A 24815-nucleotide genomic window follows, 5' to 3' on the forward strand; every position below is an offset into this window, starting at 1 on the left:
TTTTGTAAAAATACACACCATTAATTATTCTATTCTATTATTCTATGAATGGCTCTTCAGAGATTCTCAATAAGTTTTCAGTCACTGTCTCTCAAACTCTGCCCAAATATAGCTAGTATTATGGGTCATTATGCCCAACATGAATGTATATTTAAATAATACTAAATATATATTTAAGTAATACTATATTGTGTTACCACATTTCAGATATGGTTATTTCTTTAGGAAATACAATGGTAACAACAAAAGTAATGAGTAATTGGTGTCTTGAAAAGTTGTAAATTGTTTTATTTATAAATATACAATATAGAGCAATTTTTAAAATTAGGGCCAATTTCAAATCTTTTACAATGCTTGGATCATTAAATGACCTTTTGTTACAACAGAATATATTCAAAAGAACAAATTTACATACTATAAGAAAGGCTAAAAAGATCACTATAGGCAAAATTAGACAACATAGAAAATCATCTCTACTATATGTCTGCATGAAACAACTAGATTTCTCAGTAGCCCATACAGAGTTTGGTTGTTAGTGTTAATAAAAAATTTCCAGTTCTTTTTCTGGTTATTCTCTTAGGAATCACATAATTGTTAAGAAATCTAGAAATAGATATACACATGCACATATAAAAAATTATTATCAGTGTATAAGTTACTGCTGCCCTGGGACTGAAATAATTTATGTAACATCTGTTTTCATATTTTTCTAATTTTTCCTTAATTAACACACATATTTAACACCTAAGTGCTCAGACCACCTTTTTTCCAGCTGACTATGCTTTTTGTGGGGAAAACTAGTGTTATACATCATAGAAAGAATTCAGCATAGATCAAAACCAAAATCTTATTAAAATTACAAATTTGATAATATAAATGACTGTGATAAACTAATTTTCAAAACTATATTGAAGACTTGAGTTTTCAAAAGTACATTACATTATGTAACTATAAACCCTGTGATGTCACCCTTACAATAAAATAAAATAATTTTTTAAAGTACATTACACTAAGGAGTTGCACCCCCCTTGGATCCACCACTCTCTAATATGGTCTCTGATCATGCCACCCTTACATCCCACTTCCCCATATCTGCTTCTCTCTAGCCCTGCTTATGACCATATAGAAAATAAAACATCTTTCATGAAAAAAAGTACATTACAATCTGCCAGCAAGTCATACAGTAAAAAAATGGCCAAAATACAAAAAACAAAAACCATAAAAACATAATGTCAGTATTTTAATCTTCTTGACTTCTAATTTTGTAAGAACTGAAAAGCCCAATAGAATTTACATTTTTATACTTTACACAACTGAAATAAATTAACACATCCCCTATACTATGAATCAATTTTTTTTATTTTAAGTTATAAATTTCAAATAGTGTGCAGATTCATGGCAAGGGGAATGTCTTAACTCTGAAGTCCATTCAAGATCAGTTTTTAAAAGCTCTCAACCTGTTCTCAAAACTTCAAAGAGGGGTACTGGTGACTCATGCCTGTAATCTGAGGATCTAATTTCAAAGCCACCCCAAGCAGAAAAGTCCGTGAGACACTAATCTCCAATTAACTACCAGAAAACCAGAAGCGGCAATGTGGCTCAAAACTCAAGAGCTCAAGGACAGTGTCTAGGCCCAGAGTTAAAGCCCCATGACAGACCAAAAAGACTTAAAAAGATGATTGGGGGGGGGGGGGGTTTGAGAGTAATGCGTTCTGAATAAATCCTGAAAGTGGAGACTGTTTAGGGAAGGAACAAGAGCATGGAAGAAGAAAGAAAAGTAAAGGCTGATGGTCCACCAAATACTGTTAAAGGAAGGGAAAGGAGGAAAGTGATTCACCAGTGGGATGAATTGGATCGAAGTACATTATATGCAAGCTATAGATATCACAATTGAATCTCTGTACAATTACTTTATGCTAATAAAAAGTGTAAAAATATATTCTGAAGTCAAAATACCATTTACTGAAACAAGGTCTGAGTAAATTCTTGCCTAGTTTGACCCCAAACCACAACCCACCCCATCTTTACCTGCATAGCTCTGGGAAACTAGATAGATGTATGAAAATATAAAAAGAAGGGAAATCTACATATTTTTTCCAAAGGAAAACCTATTCAAAATCCATTACCTTCCTAGTTTCCAGCTACCATACCACATTAGAAGAACAAAGCATTATAGTATTTTGTAATATGGCAAACTGATTTGCATTGGTTAACTTCACACAACATATTTACATATTAGAACTTAACCTGAACAAGTGAACAATAGTCATAATATAATAGAATCCGTAATTTGGCATAGAACTGTATCAAACTGTCTAAACATGTCCTTTAGGTCACTAATCCTCACATCTGAGAATGTAAGAATTATATCTATTTTTTCAGGACACTGGAGTATAGATGTAGGTTAGTGGTAGCAGAGCAGAAGCATGCATATATCAATATATAAGTTGTATATATTTATTATATATGTTGTATATATATGTGTGTATATGTATATATGTGTATATATACATATATATGTGTGTATGTATATATATATATATATATATCAACTAGTTCTTTGAATAAGGATGCTGAAATTCAGGAAAAGTGTGAAGTCACTAATAAAGCCAGTGATAAAGCTTCCATTTAAGGCTATTTGAACCAGTAACCTGTGCCTTTCCATGGACATGGAAACTTGATAGAAATGTGGAGTTTGGTTTAAAGTAAACTAAGTTCAGTTAAAATCCACGTATGCTCTCTGACAAACATTTCTTTTGATTTTTTTTTTTTTTTTTTTGGCCAGTCCTGGGCCTTGGACTCAGGGCCTGAGCACTGTCCCTGGCTTCTTCCCACTCAAGGCTAGCACTCTGCCACTTGAGCCACAGCGCCACTTCTGGCCGTTTTTCTGTATATGTGGTGCTGGGGAATCGAACCTAGGGCCTCGTGTATCCGAGGCAGGCACTCTTGCCACTAGGCTATATCCCCAGCCCCTCTGACAAACATTTCACACCTGCAATTCGTTCCTTAGTAGAAAATATTGATGTTTTCGAAAACATACCCCTATGGCACAGCACATAAACTATGTGTCACCACTACAACCCTTTATTTCATCTACCATAGGAGAGAAGATTCTGAGCAGAAGCATATATACACAAAAGATACGCATGTTAATTTCTTCAGTGAGTGTCTGGAAATATGAGGTTTTCTGTGCTAAATACTGCTTTGGTACAAGTACACAGTACTTTTTATTGATGTAAGTGAGTTATAAATAAGCTCTTCATTCTTAGTTCTTTATTTTGTCAGTTGATAACTATTATTGTATTATTATTATACTATTATATTAGACCTTCCTACAATTTTTGCAACAAAATTTCCTTATGAGCCATTCATTTCCCTTAAATGTACTGGGCTTTTTTCCCCTTTTTTTGGCATATATGTCAGTAAATGACTTAGTTTTATCAAATCTTGTTTTAAGGAAATCATATGGATAAATTTTGAATGAATTATGTGAGTTATGAATCAATTATGGGAGTTAATTTTGTACTTTCTCTTCACCAAAATCAAAAAACCAAACAAGGTAAGAGAAAATTAAACTATCTTATCCATCTCATGGATAACACTATCTTATCCATCTCATGGATAACAAGAGGCATAGCTGAGACTTGTACCTTAGCAATCTGACCCTAGTGTCCATTTTAATTTATTTAAAATATTTTGTATTTATTTAGAACGATTTCTAAGTACAATCTAAGCAAGTTATGCTGGGCCCTGGTGGCTCACACCTGTAATCCTAGCTACCCATGAGGTTGAAACCTGAGGATTAAAGTTCAAAGCCAGCCCTGTCAGGAAAGCCCTTGAGTCTCTTATCTCCAATTAATCACCAGAAAACCAGAAGTGGCACTGTGGCTCAAGTGGTAGAGAGTTAGCCTCAAGCTGAAGAGCTCAGGGAGAGCATCTGGGCCCAGTTCAAGCCCCACAATTAACAAAAAAAGGGGGAATATATATATATATATATATGCAAGTTGTTTACCTGATCAAAACTGTTCATGAAGTTCCTTCAAGATTGTAAGCATTTATAGCACCAAAGACCTAAAAACAGTGATACTGCTACTCAGAAAGCTGAGATCTGAGGATCATGGTTCATAACCAGCCTAGGCAGGAAAGTCTGTGAGACTTTTATATCCAGTAAAACTATCAAGAAAGCTGGATTCCATGCAACTTTTATCTCCAATTAAACACCAAAAAGCTGGAAATAGAGCTGTGGCTCAAGGAGTAGAGCACTAGCCTTTAACAAAAAAGCTCAAGGACAATATACAGGCTTTGAGTTCAAGACACAGTAGAGGCACAAAAGACAATAATTTTAAAAAGCACTGATATAAATCTATCTCTAGCTTTTAAGCTAAATGAAATACTTCTAATCTTATTACATCTTCATTTCCAAAATGTTTCTTCATCTCACATATTCATGCTCAGTTTTCACTAACCACAGTTGGTGTATGTGTGTGTACATTTGTACATACGTACGTACATACATGCATACATACATACATACATTCATATCTCACTATCCTAAGATATAAGCAGAATATAAATCAAAACATGAAATTCAAGAAAATATTTTATTTTTAATTAAGAGACCATATTCCCAGTATTAATTTTGGTGCTAACAAAATAACCTTTCTTCTATATATTCTGGTATATAGAATCTAGCTCGTGATATCAACTTTAATTTGGCTCAAAAACAAGAATTAGAGCTGAAATACATCACAAAGAAACCTGTGGGATACAGCTAAGGCAGTGCTGAGGGGCAAGATCATTGCCTTCAGCACTCACATTAAAAGAATGGAAACAAAGCAGGTGAATAACCTAACAATGAAACTAAAACATCTGGAGAAACAAGAAATGATCGAATCTAAAATGACTAGGAGGAGAGAGATCACAAAGATTAAAGAAAATATAAATCTGATTGAAAATAGAAAGACCATTCAACAAATAAATAAAACTAAAAGCTGGTTCTCTGAGAAAATAAAAATTGACAGACCCCTTGCAAGACTTACCAAAAAAAAGAAGAGACTCCACCGGAAAAATTACAACAAATACAAACGATATAAAAATTATAAGGAACTATTTCCAGAACCTCTACTCACTAAAAAACAATAATTTTACAGAAACAGATCAATTTCTTAGAGAAGTATAAACTGCCCAAACTAAATCAAGAAGAAATAAATCAACTAAATAAACCAATAACTTACATTGACATACAGGGGGTAATCAAGAGCCTCCCAACAAAGAAAAGCCCAGGCCCAGATAGAGTCACCAATGAATTCTATAAATCCTTTAGTGAGGAGCTAATACCAATACTCCTCAAACTCTTTCGCGAAATAGAAACAGAGGGAGAAATCCCAAACTCATTCTATGAAGCTATTATCATACTCATTCCCAAACCAGGCAAAGACCCAACAAAAAAAGAGAACTACAGACCAATATCACTAATGAACACAGACGCAAAACTCCTCAATAAAATATTAGCTAACAGGATCCAGAAACTGATCAAGAAAATTATACATCATGACCAAGTAGGGTTCATCCCACAGACACAAAGACGGTTCAACATCTGTAAATCAATTAATGTAATTCACCATATAAACAGAACCAAAATCAAGAATCACAATGTTATCTCAGTCGATGCCCAAAAAGCCTTTGACAAAATACAACATCCATACTTATTAAAAGCTCTGGAGAGTTAACAGGAATAGATGGAACATTCCTCAAAACAATAAAAGCCATATACAAGAGACCAACTGCTAACATCATATTAAATGGAGAGAAACTTAAATCATTCCCCCTAAACTCAGGAACAAGACAAGGATGCCCACTCTCCCCACTTCTTTTCAACATAGTGCTGGAATCCCTAGCCATAGCAATAAGGCAATAGGAGGACATCAAAGGGATCCACATCGGCAAGGAAGTAATCAAACTATCCCTATTCACAGATGACAGGATCTTATATCTGAAGGACCCCCCCCAAAAAAAAAATCACTCCCAAACTCCTACACCTAATAAACATTTTGGCAAAGTAGCAGGATACAAAATCAACCCACAAAAGTAAGCAGCTTTTCTGTATACCAGCAATGTACCATTTACAATAGCTAAAAAAATGAATAAATTACCTATGGATCAACCTAACCAAAGACGTGAAGGACCTATTTAATGAAAACTATAAAAATCTAATAAGGGAAATCAAAGAAGACACAAGGAGATGGAAAGACCTCCCATGCTCATGGGTAGGCAGAATCAATATAGTGAAAATGGCCATATTGCCCAAATTGTTATACAAATTCAAAGCAATCCCCATCAAGATCCCAGCTACATTCTTCACTGAAATAGAGAAAGCAACCCATAAATTCATATGGAACAGCAAAAGACCTAGAATAGCCAAAGCAATTCTAGGCAAAAAAAGCAGTGCAGGAGGTATCACAATACCAGACTTCAAGCTCTACTATAGAGCCATCATAACAAAAACAGCTTGGTATTGGTATAAAAACAGACCTGAAGACCAATGGAATAGAATTGAAGACCCAGAAATAAAACCGCACTCTTACAGTCAGCTGATATTCAACAAAGGAGCTAAAGACATACAATGGAAAAAAAAAAAAAAAGCCTCTTCAACTACTGGTGCTGGGAAAACTGGACAGCCACAAGTAGAAAATTCAAAGTAGACCCTAGCCTATCACCATGCACCAAGATCAACTCAAAATGGATCAAGGACCTCAACATCAGACCTTAATCCTTGAAACTACTGAAGGACAGAGTAGGAAAGATGCTAGAACTTATAGGCACAGGAAGGAACTTACTGAATAGAGTCCCAGGGGCAAACAGATAGGGGAGAGTCTCGACAAATGTGACTACTACAAAATAAAAAGTTTCTGCACAGCTAAAGACATAGCCACCAAACTAGAAAGACAGCCAACCATATGGGAAAGGATCTTTACCAGCACAGCAACAGACAAAGGCCTAATATCCGTTATCTACAGAGAACTCAAAAAACTAACCCCCTCCAATCCCAGTAAACTATTTATGAAATGGGCAAAGGAGCTAAAGAGAGACTTCACAAGAGAAGAGATAAAAATGGCAAAGAAACGTATGAGGAAATGTTCAACATCCCTGGCAGTAAAGGAAATGCAAATAAACACAACCCTGAGCTACCAACTCACTCCAGTTAGAATGGCCTATACTCTGAACTCAGGCAACAACAAATGCTGGAGGGGGTGCGGAGAAAGAAGAACCCTTCTCCATTGTTGGTGGGAGTGCAAATTAGTACAACCACCTTGGAGAACAGTATGGAGGTTCCTCAAAAAGCTCAACATAGACATACCCTATGACCTAGCCATACCACTCCTAGGCATCTATCCTCAACAACAGGCCTCAAGATATCAAAAAGACATCTGCACTTCCATGTTTATTGCTGCACAATTCACAATAGTCAAGATATGAAAACAACCCAGATGCCCCTCTACAGATGAATGGATCCAAAAAATATGGTACCTATACACAATGGAATACTACATAGCGATTAGAAATGGGGAAATATTGGTATTCGCAGGGAAATGGTCAGAACTTGAACAAATAATGTTGAGCAAGACAAGCCTAGAACACAGAAAACAAAGGGGCATGATCTCCCTGATATATGACTGTTAAGGTGGTGGGAGGGGGAGACAGTAGAGACCAAGTCTGTGAAACCAAAAACTTCTTGTCAAATAGTATTTCCCACAGGTTTGGGTCAGCGACCTTACATTATGTAACTAAAACCAAACAACTACTCAACATATAAAGGTCAAAAATAGACCTCTCAGTGGATCACAATAGCTCAAAAGCTATGTATATGATCATATAAAACAAAGATAAGCAAACTCTATTGTTGACATTATATTTAAAGTCCTAGGTGAATTTCCTTTTGCATAGGCCACATGGCCACTGTATATGTTTTTGGTACACTGTGTATTGTATATATGTCTACCTGATCTAGGGAAGGGAAAGAAAAACAGGTGTAAGATATCACAGGAAATGTACACACTGCCCTTTTATGTAACTGTACCTCTTTTGCACAACACCTTGTCAAAAAAATTTTTTAGGGGCTGGGGATATAGCCTAGTGGCAAGAGTGCCTGCCTCGGATACATGAGGCCCTAGGTTCGATTCCCCAGCACCACATATACAGAAAACGGCCAGAAGCGGCGCTGTGGCTCAAGTGGCAGAGTGCTAGCCTTGAGCGGGAAAAAGCCAGGGACAGTGCTCAGGCCCTGAGTCCAAGGCCCAGGACTGGCCAAAAAAAAAATTTTTTTTAATTAATAAATAAATATTTTAAAAAAGAATTAGAGCTGAGTACTGGTGGCTCAGGCCTATAATCCTAGCCACAGGTTAAAGCCAGCTTAGGCAGGAAAGTCCATGAGACTCATCTCCAATTAACCACAGAAAAACGGGAAGTTGCCCTGTGGCTCTAAGTGGTAAAGTACTAGCTTTGATCTGAAGAGCTTAGGGACAGCGCCCAAGCCCAGAGTTCAAGTCCCACTACTCATATACACATACACACACATACACATACACATATACACACACACACACAACTTTTAAGCTTATAAGCTACCCTATAGATCAATGCTTAATGAGGTTAATTTCTCTGTCCAAGACAGGTGTAGGTAAGAGGGAGAATATCCTAAAAGGAAGATTACTTGTTTGAAAGAATCTTTTCATTTACTTTCCACACAGCTACTATAGAAAAAGATAAATCATTACCATTATTCAATTCATACAAAGGCAAAGACCTTATTATCATTTTTCTCACTTATAAAAATGAAGAAATGTAGACAATGTAACTAACATTTAATATCTTAGTTAATAAATGATATGTAAACTTAGTTCCATGACACTACACAACCCATACCATATGGTATACCCATAGGTATACCATATCAGGTATACCTATGAATAATGTGAATCAAAATACACGTGGTGAATTATATGCTTATTGTAGCAGAGCACCTGGGAAACCTATCATCAATAATGAAGTTCACTGTGTGCCAGTGGCTCACACTTGTAATCCTAGCTACTGAGGAAATTGAGATCTGAAGACTTGGACTAGAAGGCAGCACAGGAAAGAAAGTCACAAAAAGCCAGAAGTTGAGAGCTGTGGCTCGAGTGACAAAGCACTGGATTTGAGGATTAAAGCACAGGGATAGCACCCAGGTCCAGAGTTCAAGACCCAGTAGGGCAGAAAAAGAAAAAAAAAAGTTCATGTCCTCTTAAACTTGTAAGTCATGGTCTCTTGGCACTGAACTCTGTGATCATAAAATTCTCATTTATCTTTACTCACACATTATCCATTTAGCACTAAATCTATGAAAATATATCTAGATAAGTGCTCTAATCTAAATGTGATCGACATTAAGGTTAAATTCCATAAATGACATTCCTAGATTTCTTTTCAATGCTTTTCTTGATTACATTACACATACATATAGGCAACTATGGATCCGATTTTTTATTCTTTCTCTAATGTCACTTCTCTATTATTTCTAAAGCAAGTATGCAGATTGGCAAGAGAAGCTATATACTGACTCACTAGTATAAATGTACAATGAATAAATGCCTGAATATTTCTTCAAATACAAATTGCTAAACTATGACTACATAGTAAAAAATTCTTGCAAAACTCAAATCTGTGTACTATTTCCACCTCTCCAAAGCACAGAGGAAAAGAATTTTAAAACAATTATTCAGAGTTTCCTAAGACTGGTGTGGTATTCTCAGACACTGCACTACAGGCAGAGGTAAAAGGATTTTGAATTTAAAGCTAGCCCAGAAAAAGATAGCACAACATCATCTCAAAATCTTTTTTTTATTTAAATTTTGGGATGAGCGAAGTTGTTGGGCATATAGACAATGACACAGTGTTTGAAGGGCCATTTAAGCCCTTGGGTTTCATCCCTTAATAATGCCTAAGAAGCAAACGGAGGAAGGAAACAAAGAAAACCTTCCTAAAAGAAATTCCAGAAGTTCTGATGGCTAGGAATATGACCTAGTAGTAAAGTGCTCGCCTTGTATACATGAAGCCCTGGGTTCGATTCCTCAGCATATAGAAAAAGCTGGAATTGGTGCTTTGGCTCAAGTGGTAGAGTGCTAGTCCTGAGCAAAAAGAGCTCAGAGACAGTGCCCAGACCCTGAGTTCAAGCCTCACCACCCAGAAAAACAGAAACCAAGTCAGGGACTTGCAGTACAATAAATATTAGTAATACTGTATTAAATATGAAATTATACAATTCAAACAAGCAGGAAAAAACTATAACATCCTAAAGACCATGTACTTCAGAAAACCCTAGAATGTTTGAGGGTTTCATGTGCTTAATTACATGGCATAAAAATATCTGATTTGTTTGATACTTTAGCAACTAGAATGCTCACAGAGCTATGATTTTTAGAATTTAACGTACCATTAACAAAGGTTAAATTGCATTCTGGAGAGTTGTGCATTACAAACAAAAAAAAATGGGGAAAAGGATAACCTTTGTTTAAATTGCTAGTCCTGGGGCTTGAACTCAGAGCAAGGGTGTTGTCCCTGAGCTTGTTTTGCTCAAAGCCAGTGCTCTACCACTTGAGCCACAGTGCCACTTCCAGCTTTTTCTGAATAGTTTATTGGAGGTAAGAGTCTCACAGGCTTTTTTGCCAAGGCTGGCCTCAAACTAAGATCCTCAAATCGTAGCCTTCTGAGTAGCTAGGTACCCAGTAAAGGATAGTCTTTTAATAACTAAAACTGTTCGGCTTTTAACTAGAAATTCAATATAGTTCATAATATTGAGTAAAATTTTACATTTAATATAAAAACCACTCACCAAATTATTGTGGCTTCTATATTAAACTTGGAGAAAAAAATCATAAATGATATGAGCTTGATCACTAGTTCTATGTACACTTGTCTGCAAGTTTCTTCCTTCTAAACCATGTTAGAAAGTTTGGGATATCAGTCAGTGACAAAGTGCTTACTTGGCATGTATAGGATCCCTAACACCCAAATAAAAAAGGAATAATAATAATACAGTTAAATTGTGTTGGAGATAGACTAGAATCCAAGTAAAATAGTTAAAATCACTATCCTATCTTAATGTTCCTTCTTGGCCCAATCAGAAGCATCTTAGTAACATCTAATTTTCATTAAACATGTTTACATCACATCTTTTTTTTTTTTTTTGGTAGTCTTTACTTAACCATTAGTTATCTACAATATATGAAGCACACGATTATAATCAATGATAATGCAAAATAAAAACCTGACTGCTTAGTACTAGGGTTTGAACTCAAAGCCTTGAACTTGCTAGTCAAGTGGCTTACCACTTGAGACACATCTCAAATCTAAATATGCATTTGATAATAAACTTTTATGACGTTTAATCCTAAATTTTAAAAAATCTTTTAAAGAGTAAATCATATACTTATGATTACTGAACCAATTTTTATTTATTGAACTAAAACAACCACAATAAAAAAACAAAAGTAGTAAACTATATCACAGATTCCCAAGAAGATTCTTCAAGCAGGGTAACACCTGCAAACAAAAAAGGTTGTTTTTTGTTTGTTTGTTTTTGGCCAGTCCTGGGCCTTGGACTCAGGGCCTGAGCACTGTCCCTGGCTTCTTCCCGCTCAAGGCTAGCACTCTGCCACTTGAGCCACAGCGCCGCTTCTGGCCGTTTTCTGTATATGTGGTGCTGGGGAACCGAACCTAGGGCCTCATGTATCCGAGGCAGGCACTCTTGCCACTAGGCTATATCCCCAGCCCACAAAAAAGGTTTTGGTTCAGAATATTCTGTGCAATAGAAAAACTGAATCCCTCAATAGTCAGTTTACATTTTGCTTTAAAAGAATGAGTGACCATTAACTATCAAATCTAACAAGAACAGCTATTTTCCAGAATATCTTCTTTAGATAATAATAGATTATTTCATATAAAAGTATTCTAAAGTGTCAGGCAAATACAAAAGTTTAAAATCTTCATTATTAATAAGAAATTTAAAATAACAGCATTAAGGGGCTGGGGATATAGCCTAGTGCCAAGAGTGCCTGCCTCATATACATGAGGCCCTAGGTTCGATTCCCCAGCACCACATATACAGAAAACGGCCAGAAGCGGCGCTGTGGCTCAAGTGGCAGAGTGCTAGCCTTGAGCGGGAAGAAGCCAGGGACAGTGCTCAGGCCCTGAGTCCAAGGCCCAGGACTGGCCAAAAAAAAAAAAAAAAAAAATAACAGCATTAAGATGGATGTAAATACAACCTATTAAGACAAACTGTAACTTAAATATTTTCTTAATAAACGGTACACACTGCAAAAATTTCCTAAATATCTCTATAGGGTAGTGAAAAAAGTTTACAAATTAAATCCATTTTAAAGCTTTACATTATAATTTATAGATAACACTCATTAATTTCCAGTTATATATAAATCTAGATCCACATTGTAATCTTTCTGTATTCACTATAGTAACTTAATACAACCATATCTAGCTATAAATGTTTTTCTTTTAGTATTTAAAACTGAAAGTTATTTGATTACAAAGGCAAAGAATCTAAGAGTTTAAAGAGAAAAAAAATTAAATGCTAGAGTACATTTGCAAATCTACAGAGCCTTTCCCACCCCTATTCAGCTTTATTACTGCTGCCCACAAAGGAGCCTGAATTTATCCACAGCCTATAGGATCCAGAAACACTAATCTCTGTTTACCACATAATAGATGACCCATTAGGAAACAAACTGTTATGTAATCTCAACATATTCAAAGAAATTATTCTGATAACATTCAACACAAATTTGTACTGGAAGTAGGAAAAAACTACCTTAATATGATCAAGTAAAATGAAATTTATCTCTTCAAAAATCTGTAACAAACATACCCAACTGTGATGACACATTTGAAAGCATCGTTTTAGGGTAGGGCACTGATACCCGTATCACAACTTTAACCCAGGACTGCTGAAACTTTAACATAACACTATAAAGGTAAGAGGGGAAGAGAGAAGGTGAAAGAAAGAGAAAAAGACAAGGCAGATGGGAATGAGTGAGGAAGGGAGTAAGAGGAGAAAGGGAAGAGAAGGGAAGGAAAGGAAAATGAGAGAAAGCAAAAGAAGCAACGAATAAAAGAAAAATACACTTAGAAAAAGGGAAGAAACAAAAAGGGCAAAAACAAAAGTACACATTATTTCATCCACAAGACTTTACAATATCTATGAGGATCTATGAGCAGTTCATTAGATTCAATACAATAATTTAAAAGTTTGCTGGATATATACAAAAATTCAGACTTGTGAGTTTTGTCTTTACTTTTCCCAATCATGATTACCCCTTTCAAATGTTTTGTCTTCTTTAGTGGAGTTAGTAAGTCCTTTCTTAGGAATGACCAACTACAACTAAAAAAAGTATTACAAACTTAGGTCTGATAAGACTGGTTGAATTTGTCTCCCTTCTCAGAAAACCTCTTTCCTATTTTTTCTACCATATTGTTTCCATAATTACAATATCTCTTTGCAGTATCTCTTTGCAGTTGTCAAAATGAGAGTACTTTGCCAGAGCCTGTCCAGCTATGCAGCCTCCAGTGGAATTATTACTCCAGTTTACTTCTAAATTCTTTTACCAGCCATTTTCTACCTTGGCTTCAGTACTGTCTGAAAATCTAAAATGTTTCACTGCATGCTTCCAGAAGTCTGTTTATATACCACTGCATTCAAAAGTGCCTACAAACATACTTTTCATTTCCCATCTCATCTCTAATTTCAATTTCTAATCCACAATGGATTTTTGAAATTATCATTTCTTTTTTCCACATTTTACAAACTGTATTTAAATTTCTAGGAAAATACTAGCATACCTGCCTGTAGTGTCAAAGTCTTGCCCTTTTATAATCACTGAAATTGTTCTCTTAACGGTGTTCTAATGAATGTCATTTCTGAAGTCTTTATACTCTTTGATTACACTTTAACCTTGATAACCAAAACTCCTTCCTAAAACACCGCTCATCTTTATTCTGAGATTGTTCTTTCCCACAATCAACCTGTCAGTTTTTGACTGGGACACTTTTCCTTATGCTACCACCTTATTAACAGATCTATCCTTGGCAATTTGCCTTCTCCCATTATGTGAGGAAGGGAGGGAGGCATAGGAACATGTGTGTATAAAATATGTATACCATATATGTTATGCTTCATATAATACATAATTATATATTTCTACCTTTGGTGCAGGCCTACATCCCAAGATCCGGCTATTCATTGCCTCAAAGGACTTCACACTACTGTGCATTGTATATCAAGTAGAGCTATCACTGTAGAAGTAACCTACTCAGAACATCCAATCATTCCCTAGAAGTCCTCACCTGATTATCCATACCAGAGCCTTATATTCAATACATCAAACACAGAATTCATTATCTTTCTCCAAAATTCTTCAATGTGTTACATGTAAGAAACTCTATACAAGGAATATATTTTAATATTACATTCTTTTATTTATAAAAGAAAAAGCAGCGGGGCTGGGAATGTGGCCTACTGGTAGAGAGCTTGTCTAGAATGCATGAAGCCCTAGGTTCAATTCCTCAGTACCACATACAAAAAAAAGGCCGGAAGTGGGCGTTGTGGCTCAAGTGGTAGTGTTAGCCTTGAGCAAAAGAAGCTCAGGAACAGTGCTCAGGCCCTGAGTCCAAGCCCCAGGACAGGGCAAAAAAAAAGCAAGGTTGGAAATGTGGCTTGGTGGTAGAGTGCTTGCCTTGCATGCATGAAGCCCTGGGTTCGATTCCTCAGCACCACATAAACAGAAAAGGTTGGAAGTGGCACTGTGGCTCATGTGGTAGTGTTAGCCTTGAGCAAAAAAAGTCAGGGACAGTGCTCACTCCGAGTCCAAGCCCAAGGACAGGCAAAAAGAAAGAAGGGCGTGACCGAGGGAGGGAGGGAGGGAAAGAAAAGACTACCTCATTTGAACTCAATATTCAAACATAAAACTTTTACATGCAAAATATACTACAAGGAAAATCAAAAGACAGATGACACAGAAGGAGAAAACATCTATAGTACACAGCAAAGAGAATAGCATCTTTACAAGGAATTTTTTAACTAAGTTGGAAAAATACCAAATATCCTATAAAAATGTCTCACACATAGAATATTATAGTCAACTCCACTAATGAAATGAATCTAAATAAAAGGAACACTGAAAACATTACATTATATATTATTTTACAAAAATTCAAATGCTTCACAGTACACTGTATTTGGAAGGCTAAGGGGAAGCAGGTACTATCATACTGTTTGTGGAACAGCAAAATAACACAATTTCCATGCAAAGGAACTAGGCAACATCTGATTTTTTTTAAAAAAAAGCATTCTTCCTTCGAACTATACATATGTATCTGTATTGAATATGTAAACTTGTCCAAATATTTTTAATTGCAAGATATTTAGAATACACTATAACATATACACACACAATAAAATCATGAACATCTATAAAAATGGATGAGGAAAATCCCTATGAGCTGACCATGAGTGATTTCTTGTTTTTGTTTTGTTTTTGTTGCCAGTCCTGGGGCATGGACTCAGGACCTGAGCACTGTCCTGGCTTATTTTTGCTCAAGGTTAGCATTGTACCACTTGAGCCACAGTGCCACTTGCAGCTTTTTCTATATATGTGGTGCTGAGGAATCGAACCCGGGGCTTCATGTATACAAGGCAAGCACTTTACCCCTAGGCCATATTCCCAGCCCCACCATGAGTGATTTATAAGAGATACTTAAATAAAAAGAGGAAACTGCAAATTAATATTTGTGTAAAAAAAGAACACTTAAATATATCTTCATTGCTATATAAACTTAAGTTTCAAATAAGTCAGCTTCCTACAATAAGGATGGAGTTGAAAAAATACAAAGATGGAAATTTCTGTACCATGTTATTTTTGAAAAATAAGTGATAAATTTATATCTAACAAAAAAAAAAAACTTCCATGGGTAGATCTGGCTATGTCAAATAATGTCTTATGAGGTAAAACAAGCAAACAAACACAGATCAATGAGGGGAGAAAACACAACTAAAATTAGTGGCCTAAATACATTTCAAATTAAATCTAAGTCCACACTTCTGAGATAAGAACAATTCCAAATAACTGTAAGTACAGCATTTATTGTATAGACACAGAAATGAGAGAGGTGAGGAGATAATATCTTCAACCCTTTTTGGTAGAACTGTTTCTTAATAGTGTAATGATCTAGTTCTGAAACAAGTTTAGATGTATATTGAGTTAAGTGAATAACTAAATAGATTGGTTCTGTTGGAAACCAAGGTCGTCACTGTGACTGAAAAGGCAAGGAAGAACCCTAGACAAGGCTTAGAATTAAAGACAATGGTTTGAAATATCAATCTCTAAAAAATTATTTGTACATTTTTCAGTATGTTATATATATCCATATTGATACACATGCATACATATATATACAAATTTGCGTGTGTGTGTCCACTTACACAAATCCATCATTTCCTGGCTCTGTTCTCGAAAGGCTATTTTTTTTAAAAAGTAGCAACAAGCACAATGATTCCAAGATCTCAATGTAGCATTTGCCATTAAAAAAAGTTATAGACAAAATAACAGGCTGTTTTGTTTTGTTTCTAAGGATTCTGAGGTCACATAAATTTAATGTTGATTTTTTTTTTTTTTGCCAGTCCTGGGCCTTGGACTCAGGGTCTGAGCACTGTCCCTGGCTTCTTTTTGCTCAAGACTAGCACTCTGCCACTTGAGCCACAGCGCCACTTCTAGCCATTTTCTATGTATGTGGTGCTGGGGAATCGAATTGAGGGCTTCATGTATATGAGGCAAACACTCTTGCCACTAGGTCATATTCCCAGCCCATAAATTTAATGTTGAGATGAAATGTTACCCATATTTTCAAATCCTTTAATATGTATATATGTAATATAAAGAAAGTATTGAGTGCTTTCTTAATTTACTTTTCTCTGAGCATCTAGAAAATACACCACAAAACACACATTGGAGATGCCTGCTACAGTATTTATGGAAATTTGGTAAGATACTACCATGCCCAAAAGAAAATACTTGCTTAACACCAACAAGGTAACATGAAGCCTTTGACAAAAATACTAAGTAGCTACTGCTTCTAAATGCAACTGCTTAAAGTCTAAAAGCCTATGAATTTGAGATTAAACACCTGCCAACTCCTGGACCCACAGAAAATCAGGTGTAACAACTGCCTCAATGAACCAAGTCCAACATCAGCATACCACACAGCATTTTACATACACAGAGAGAGAGAGAGAGAGACAGACAGACAGACAGACAGAGACAGAGAGACAGAGAGAGACAGAGAGAAATGAAAAACAAGGCTGTGAAGCTTAAGTGCTCTGTTGCTGCTCAAATGTTGACATGTGTTTGCAAAAGTAACCTGAGTTTTCACAAAATTTAGATTCCAATTCAGCAGGTATGGTATAGGAATCAAAATTCTGCTTTTCCAGTAAGTTCTCAGGTAACACCAATACAATGCACAGCTGGCACAGTAAAATAAAAAGCCGATACTTCACCCTTGCTTCAATTGTAATAGTGCAAATAATATGGTAGGAAAACAGCAAATGTGTGGCATAAAAAATAACTTTAATTAGAATTACTTTCAATCTTATTGAAGGCTTAAGAATTACCATACACATTGCCCAGACTTACACACTGTTAACATTTTTGTCTCATCTGAGTATGTGCCATGTCTGTCTGCTTTTGTCTGTCTCTGTCTCTGTCTCTCTCACACACACAGACACACATCTTTCAAACTGCTATTCAAAGATTTAATTCTTTCATAGAAAAGCAATTCATTTTCATTCATTTTTAAAAACAGAAATTCTACTAGAACCAGAAGTATGTATAACTTTATAATTCTCTGACCATTTTTAATTAGACCTAGTACTTTGCAGCATTTATACAAAACCAACTTCCGATCTAAATCTTCATTCTATAGTCTAACTGTATTTCCAAATGCCCACTCTGACAACACAGAAATACACTGACTTTCATGGAAGTAAGGAATTGTTCCCCGTTTTATACTCTTACAAGGCTGCGATTTTAGACCCTGCCTCCACTCAAAAAAAAAAAAAAGACATGTATAAAAAACAGGAATCTTTGTCAATGATTTACTGAAAGCAGCAGCTCATTTCAATAAAACCATTTCAAAACATAAAATTGATTGAACCAACTGCTGAGTGGGGCATACACAACAGCTGATCAAAATCATTCAAGACTTTTATTTCTTACAGATTTCTCTCAGGCTTGGAAATTTTTTTCCTCCATTCTACACTTTAATCCTGATAAAGAAATCACTGAAATAAAAAAAAGGAACATGTAAATCAATCAAAAGAAAGTTTTAAACTAAAAACTTAGGTCAATTCAATCAAATATTGTAACAAATTTATCACATGCAATTAATAAACACAAAAATAAACTACTAGTAAGTTTTACAAAATGTTTTTCATGTGACAAATGTAAGTCTCACTTCTTATATCAAACACCATGCAGTTATTCCTAAGCAAAGCAATGTACTTACTACTCTACACATGACCTATTACCCTCATTCCTTACCAAAAAAGGATTTAAAAAAAGAGAGCATAAAGTTAGAAATTTTATCTCCTTATAATTGGGTTTCATGATATTAAAACTCTTACTATTTTGTTCCCCTTAAAAACAAAGGCATTTATTTTTTTCCATGTTACATGATGGCAAATTTTATCTTTTTTAATACAGTAATTATGTAGTATTTTTGTCACAATGAAGGACAAAGATAAGCCAACTGTTTAGATTCCTCTTTATGTTGTGTCTTTGATCACTAACAATGCTGCTTGAACAGCCAACAGAAGGCTGACATTTCATAAAATATGCAGTGATAAAAACTAATACTGTAGCATCTGGGAGCAATATATAAAATGCAGAAATACACCTAATAACTGTGATCTTAAATTACAAGTTACTAAAAGCTAAATAAAAAGCATACCTATGAATAAAAAAAATAAGATTACAAATTCTATTTGTACCTATATTTCTAATAACAGTTTTAAAAATAATTAAGTCTATAATATTTTTCTACTATTTTAGAACTTAAAAGCCAGAGATCTTTTATGAATAGGGTATCTGTGCTGTTTTTAACTACCAAAAAATGTTATAAAACTGCCCATGAAGAAAATAATGCAGCAGAAATTTTTCTCACATACTCAAAATGGCAAAAACTATTAAATATACAATAAATTGCTTTCTGCAAAAAAACTAAGACTATGACCAAATTAAGTTTTTAAGACTATAATAATCTTAAATATATTCTAAATAACACACTTTCTCACAATCTAAGACTTAATGTCTGCAGTATACCACAGCAAGTAAAACATGTTCAAATGTGCTTGATTTTAATTTTACCACTGAAATTTAGGATTTTAGTAGCAGAAAGTAAGGCAAACCACAAATACAATCCAAGGACAATCATATGAATTACTTCTGTAGTATTTGGTTAAATAGTTCACATATACTCATCAAAATCAGAGTGGATTGTATTGTTCTCATTACAACACATGCTAAGAGTAAAAGAAAAAAATGAAAGCCATAGTCAGTACTTCTAAAAGTCTGTTACACTTTGACTAAAATATATGACAGTTAAGTATGTAGAAGGCAACTGCCCTCTGCTTAAAATTAGAATATTAACTTAGGGATTTTACTCCTTAATGTACATTCACCTATCTGTGATTGTTACCATAGCTTTTTATGTCACTTAAATGGAGATTAAGTCTTTTTCCGTCTCACACTTACATCAATGCTATTCAAAATTTAACGCTGTTAGATTACACAGTCTCAACAACATTCTTCATCTGCCATTGGACAAAGAATGGTAGGACAGGTCTGAGAAGAGACAAGACACATTTACATGACCAATTTTCATAACTAAAACTTATGTGAATTTTTATTTCACATTTGTAAATACATTTTTTGTTTCACTGCACACTTTGCCAATCTTCCAAGAATAATTTTCTGTGGCTATTACAACTTCCAAGTATCATACATATGAAATATGAAATGTTATTCAAATCACTAAAAGAAACATTAAAGCTAAAATAATGATATGCCTAATAATGAATTTACTTTTAATCTAGTATTATTCTCCTGTGAAAAAAGCACATGTGCATGTTCTCTGTAATTATTTAGATCAACAATACTCATTTCCTTTACTTTCTTCTTACCTAAATATCTCTTACAACCCTTCCTCAAGGTTTAGGTCAGTATGGAAGTAAACTTGACACTATATTTTAATATTTTCTAATTAAAGTACGGAGATGAAAAAAATCTTAACAAGCATATTATTTTTAAAAATACATGCATCTATTTCAGACTAATTTTTAGCATGAAACCTGCAGAGGATCGTAGCATTCATAAAGGAAAACAGAAATCACGAAAAGTCCCCACTCCACACTGGGCATGGAACTAAAAATAACATCCTAAACATAAATGTAAATATAATAATAACATTTTTTAAAATGTTTTCCAGAGTACACTTTATTTAAAGAACTCTAGAAATAATTTAATTGTGTCAAGATTCAAAAACGCCAATGGAAGGGGTTTAAGCTTTATAAAGGGAAGATAAACTCCGTCATCAACACAAGAAGCACTTGCTCTGAAAAGTAAATGAATGTATGTACTCTATGTGGTATTTCACTCTACTAAAAGATATTTAAGCCAATCAATAAGTCAGATATGTTCTTGAAAATGCTAAGTAGTTGTTTATGTGTGTTAGACTTTGCTCTATGGCATACTAATGTGTTTTGCCTGTATGATATAGTGAACTCAGTGATGATAAATACATGGAGTAGATGCTGCCTACATTTTCATTGACAGCAAATGGAGTGTAAAATTGGCATTGTAAACTGAATAGAAAGAAATTAACTTTACAGGTATGCTGTGTTGGTTTAACATTAGGTTTTACTGAACCTAATAACCACTTCTCAGTTTTTTATTGAGGAAAGTATAAATTATTAGCAAGTACCAAATATTTATTTTATTAAAATAAGATACAGGATTAAAATCATATGGGTCTCAGCAACATACAAGTTTATCTATCTAAATACAAATGACATGATTTGGAAAACTTTCCAAAATGAAAATTTAAGTTGAGAAGTACATATTTAATGGTAACATGACCCTAAAACACGTGTATTTTATCTAAATGATGCAGTTTAATTAAACAAATAGAAATTTCCAAAAGCAGGAAACACAAATATTCAAGTACTTTATTAAAAGAACTGTGTTAGTATAATTGTTTCTATAAAGTCACAAGTGTTTAAGTAAATGCAATGCCTATATATTTTAAATATAAAATAAAGCCTAAAGGTAGAGGAAGAAAATCACATCTTAATTCCTCTTCTTCATATGTAACAGTTTAAAAACAGAGTTAAACACAGGCAGAAGCAAAAATGTAGATGCTACAAATTCAGGATTCACCTGTTACCATGTCAGTAACACTGATGAATACAATGTCAGGCTTTCATGGAAGAGCCCAGTATGAACAGCGATACTATAGGTGGCTCCTTTATCAAAACAAAGTCATGTCTTCTTTACTTCCTGACATCTAGAAAGTAAGCCAGGAAAACTGTGCATTACTTTTGCAATGGTATAAAAGGGAAGCAGAAGAGGAAACAAAAAGGAAATAAACTAATAGTTAAATTTAAAGAAATGGAGGAAAAACCCTATAACTTAGTTTTTCTTCATATGTTAAATAATCAAATTGGCTACTCAGAAAGCAGATGACATATATTCATTGTCCAACCTTCTGATACTAAAAGAGCTGTGGATGGCAGGATGGAGCCTATATATTTATTACTAGCATAATGAAAGGGTTTGTGGATCTTGAAACAGAATCCCAGATAATTCTGACTGTTATACAAAGCCCAATCTAATTGAACATGTAGAGAAATGATGCTATGAAGAAAGAAGGGTCAGAAACATACACAGAAAGGTTTGACTTGAAAAATTGCTAACTTTGAAAATGAAATCAATGTGCCAAAGACAGCTGCCTAAAAACCAAGGTCTGACCTGTATTTTACAAGCAAAAAGGGAATCAAGTCCTACAACCATGAGAAACTAAATTTTGCCAATAAACTGAATGAAAGAGATTCTAACCCTTTGATTTTTAACATAGTATAAACTTGACCTGATTTCTAATATAGAAGAGAGAGAGTGCGTGAGAGAGAGCTACAGGATAAAAATAAAGCATTTAAAATCTATCAGTGTGTGGTTATTTGTATGGAAGCTGTCAAATACTAATATAAAAGAGGTATAAATAGTTAAGACATGGTGTGACAGGCGTACATGGTGACTATCCAAGTAAACTGGGTTGATATTGACTACGTTAATACCCACATGCACAATACACAACTGAGTAGTACACAGTTGTGACAGAGTCAAAATAACCAGTATGGAGTTCAAGTCCTTAAATTTTAATAATGCAACACTTTTAGTTATTTTTCAATTCTGGTAACCTAAAATATAACTTAAAAATAATTACTTGTAAGTAACTTGCTGAAGGTCGTGTAATGAACTAATAAGCTAATAAATAAAAAATAAACATGGCTAAAATACTATTATTTAAAACTATAACAATTAAAGAATGTAGTAGTGGCATTAGGAATAGTTTAACCAATATGGCATGCAAATGACTAAGGAATAACTTGGCAATTGAAAACTATAAGAATATCTCAGAGAGTATAGCTAAGTGATTCTGTGTTTAACATTTTCTATTGTTACTGTTTTTGATTCTTGACTGAATCAGCACCTTGGACACATTCAGTAAATACTTTTTTTTATTACTGAGTTACTTATAATCATAGCTCTGCCTCTTTCACTTCCTATATATAAACAACTACAAATGAATAAAAAATTTAAATATTAAAATAGAATATTTTTATCATCATAGATTTAGGATATTTTAGTAATATTTTAAATCTTGAAATAGTTCTACAAAAGAATTGCCATTTAACAAAGCATCTTGATCAATGTCACTTCTTTCAATGGTCTCACCCTACCCTCTCCTACCCACTCTTCTCTCCCTTCTTTAAATTTCCATTTAGTGGGAAAATGTGAAATAAAATCGCTATAATAGGCGAAGTACATACTCTTAATATGAAAACACTTCCTATAATATATGGTAGAATATATATATAATAAAAAATTATATTAAAAAGGTCATTGGGGGAAAACAAACATGCACACATATAGTGTACTTTAGTGGCAGAGAGGTGTCCTAGCATGTGTGAAGCCACAACATAACCACAACATAAATGCCAATAAATTCATGCAGTTGGGCATGGTAGTTGGATTTTTATTACTTATTGATCACATACTCTATAGGAGTAAGAATGAAAAAAACATAGATCACATGGACAAGTCTTAAACTATTGAGAGAAAAATTCATGTTATAAAAAGATACATATAATAAAAAATACAGGGAAATAGCAAGTGTTGACAAGCTTGAGGAGAAATAGGATCCCATGGTATCAAAAGTTGTAGCCACTTAAGAAAACAGTTTGGTAATGTGGTAAAAGGTTAAACCTAAACAGATGCTGGTGGCTCACACCTGTAATGCAAGCTATTCTGGAGATAGATCTGAGGATCTTGGTTCAAAGCTACTCCTGGCAGGAAAGTCTGTGAGACTCTTATCTCCAATTAAGCACTCAAATCAAAAACAAAGCAAAACACAAGTAGAGCTGTGGCTCCAGTAATAGAGCATCAGCTTTGATTGAAAAGGACAGGGCCTGAGCCCTGCACTCAAAAATGTAAGGCTCAAGATTGTACAGAAAGGAGGGAAGGAAAGAGGGAGGGAAAGAGGGGAGGAAGGAAGGGAGGGAGGGAGGGAGGGAGGGAGGGAGGGAGGGAGGGAGGGAGGGAGGAAGGAAGGAAGGAAGGAAGGAAGGAAGGAAGGAAGGAAGGAAGGAAGGAAGGAAGGAAGGAAGGAAGGAAGGAAGGAAGGAAGGAAGGAAATAACTATTTATTTGCCAGGCTTGAACTCAGGGCCTGGGTTCTGTGAGCCTCTCTCAAGGCTAGCACTCCAGTGCACTTCCATCTTTTTTCTATTTATATGGTATTGAAGAATCAAATGCAGTGGTTCATGCATGCTGGGCAAGCACTCTACCACTAAGCCATGTTCCCAGCCCCAAACATAACATTATCAAAATGACCCATTAATCCCACTCATAGGTATCTACCTATAGAAAATGGTGGGAAATGTTACAAAGACTCAAGTACAAATGTTCTTAGTAGAATTTTTTTCATAAGAGTCAAGCACTGGAAACAATATGAATATCCTTGGGATCAATTAACAAATGATGAATCTATTAACAAAGTGGACCAAACGGACAATAACATTCACCCATATGGATAAATGTTATGAAATACCTCAAAGACATTATGCTCAGGGAAAAATTCCAGACCAAACCAAATGTTTCTTCATTTGTATGAAATATCTAGAAAAGGAAAATCATAGACAGAAAATAGATTGGTGGTTTACTTGTGGGGAGAATAGGAACTAAGACTTACTGTGAAATTAACAGCTCATAGTAAGTGAAATGTATAACTGATCTATGATGATAGATACACAACTTAGTAAATTTAGCAGAAAAAGAAAATCAATGAATTCTACACTTGAAAAGATGAATTATACCTTATAAAATGCATAACATTAGTTTCATCCCTCACCAGAGATAATTTTAAATTTTGGGGTGTGAATTT

At 34.7% G+C, this 24815-nt stretch overlaps 1 protein-coding gene and 1 long non-coding RNA gene across 5 annotated transcripts in view; one reads left to right on the forward strand and one right to left on the reverse strand.

The window, feature by feature from the left end:
* The window catches only part of Tbc1d5 (TBC1 domain family member 5), a 482236-nt gene that overhangs the window by 383975 nt on the left and 73446 nt on the right, over window positions 1-24815 (reverse strand). The gene's annotated exons all lie outside the window — the stretch shown is intronic.
* On the forward strand, window positions 2255-23060 carry LOC125358644. The gene is made up of 3 exons (XR_007212349.1): window positions 2255-2265; window positions 9604-9610; window positions 22604-23060. It is a non-coding gene; the product is annotated as an uncharacterized LOC125358644 (long non-coding RNA).

This window comes from Perognathus longimembris, chromosome 10 (genome assembly GCF_023159225.1).
Source record: "Perognathus longimembris pacificus isolate PPM17 chromosome 10, ASM2315922v1, whole genome shotgun sequence".
NCBI classification, from domain to species: domain Eukaryota; kingdom Metazoa; phylum Chordata; class Mammalia; order Rodentia; family Heteromyidae; genus Perognathus; species Perognathus longimembris.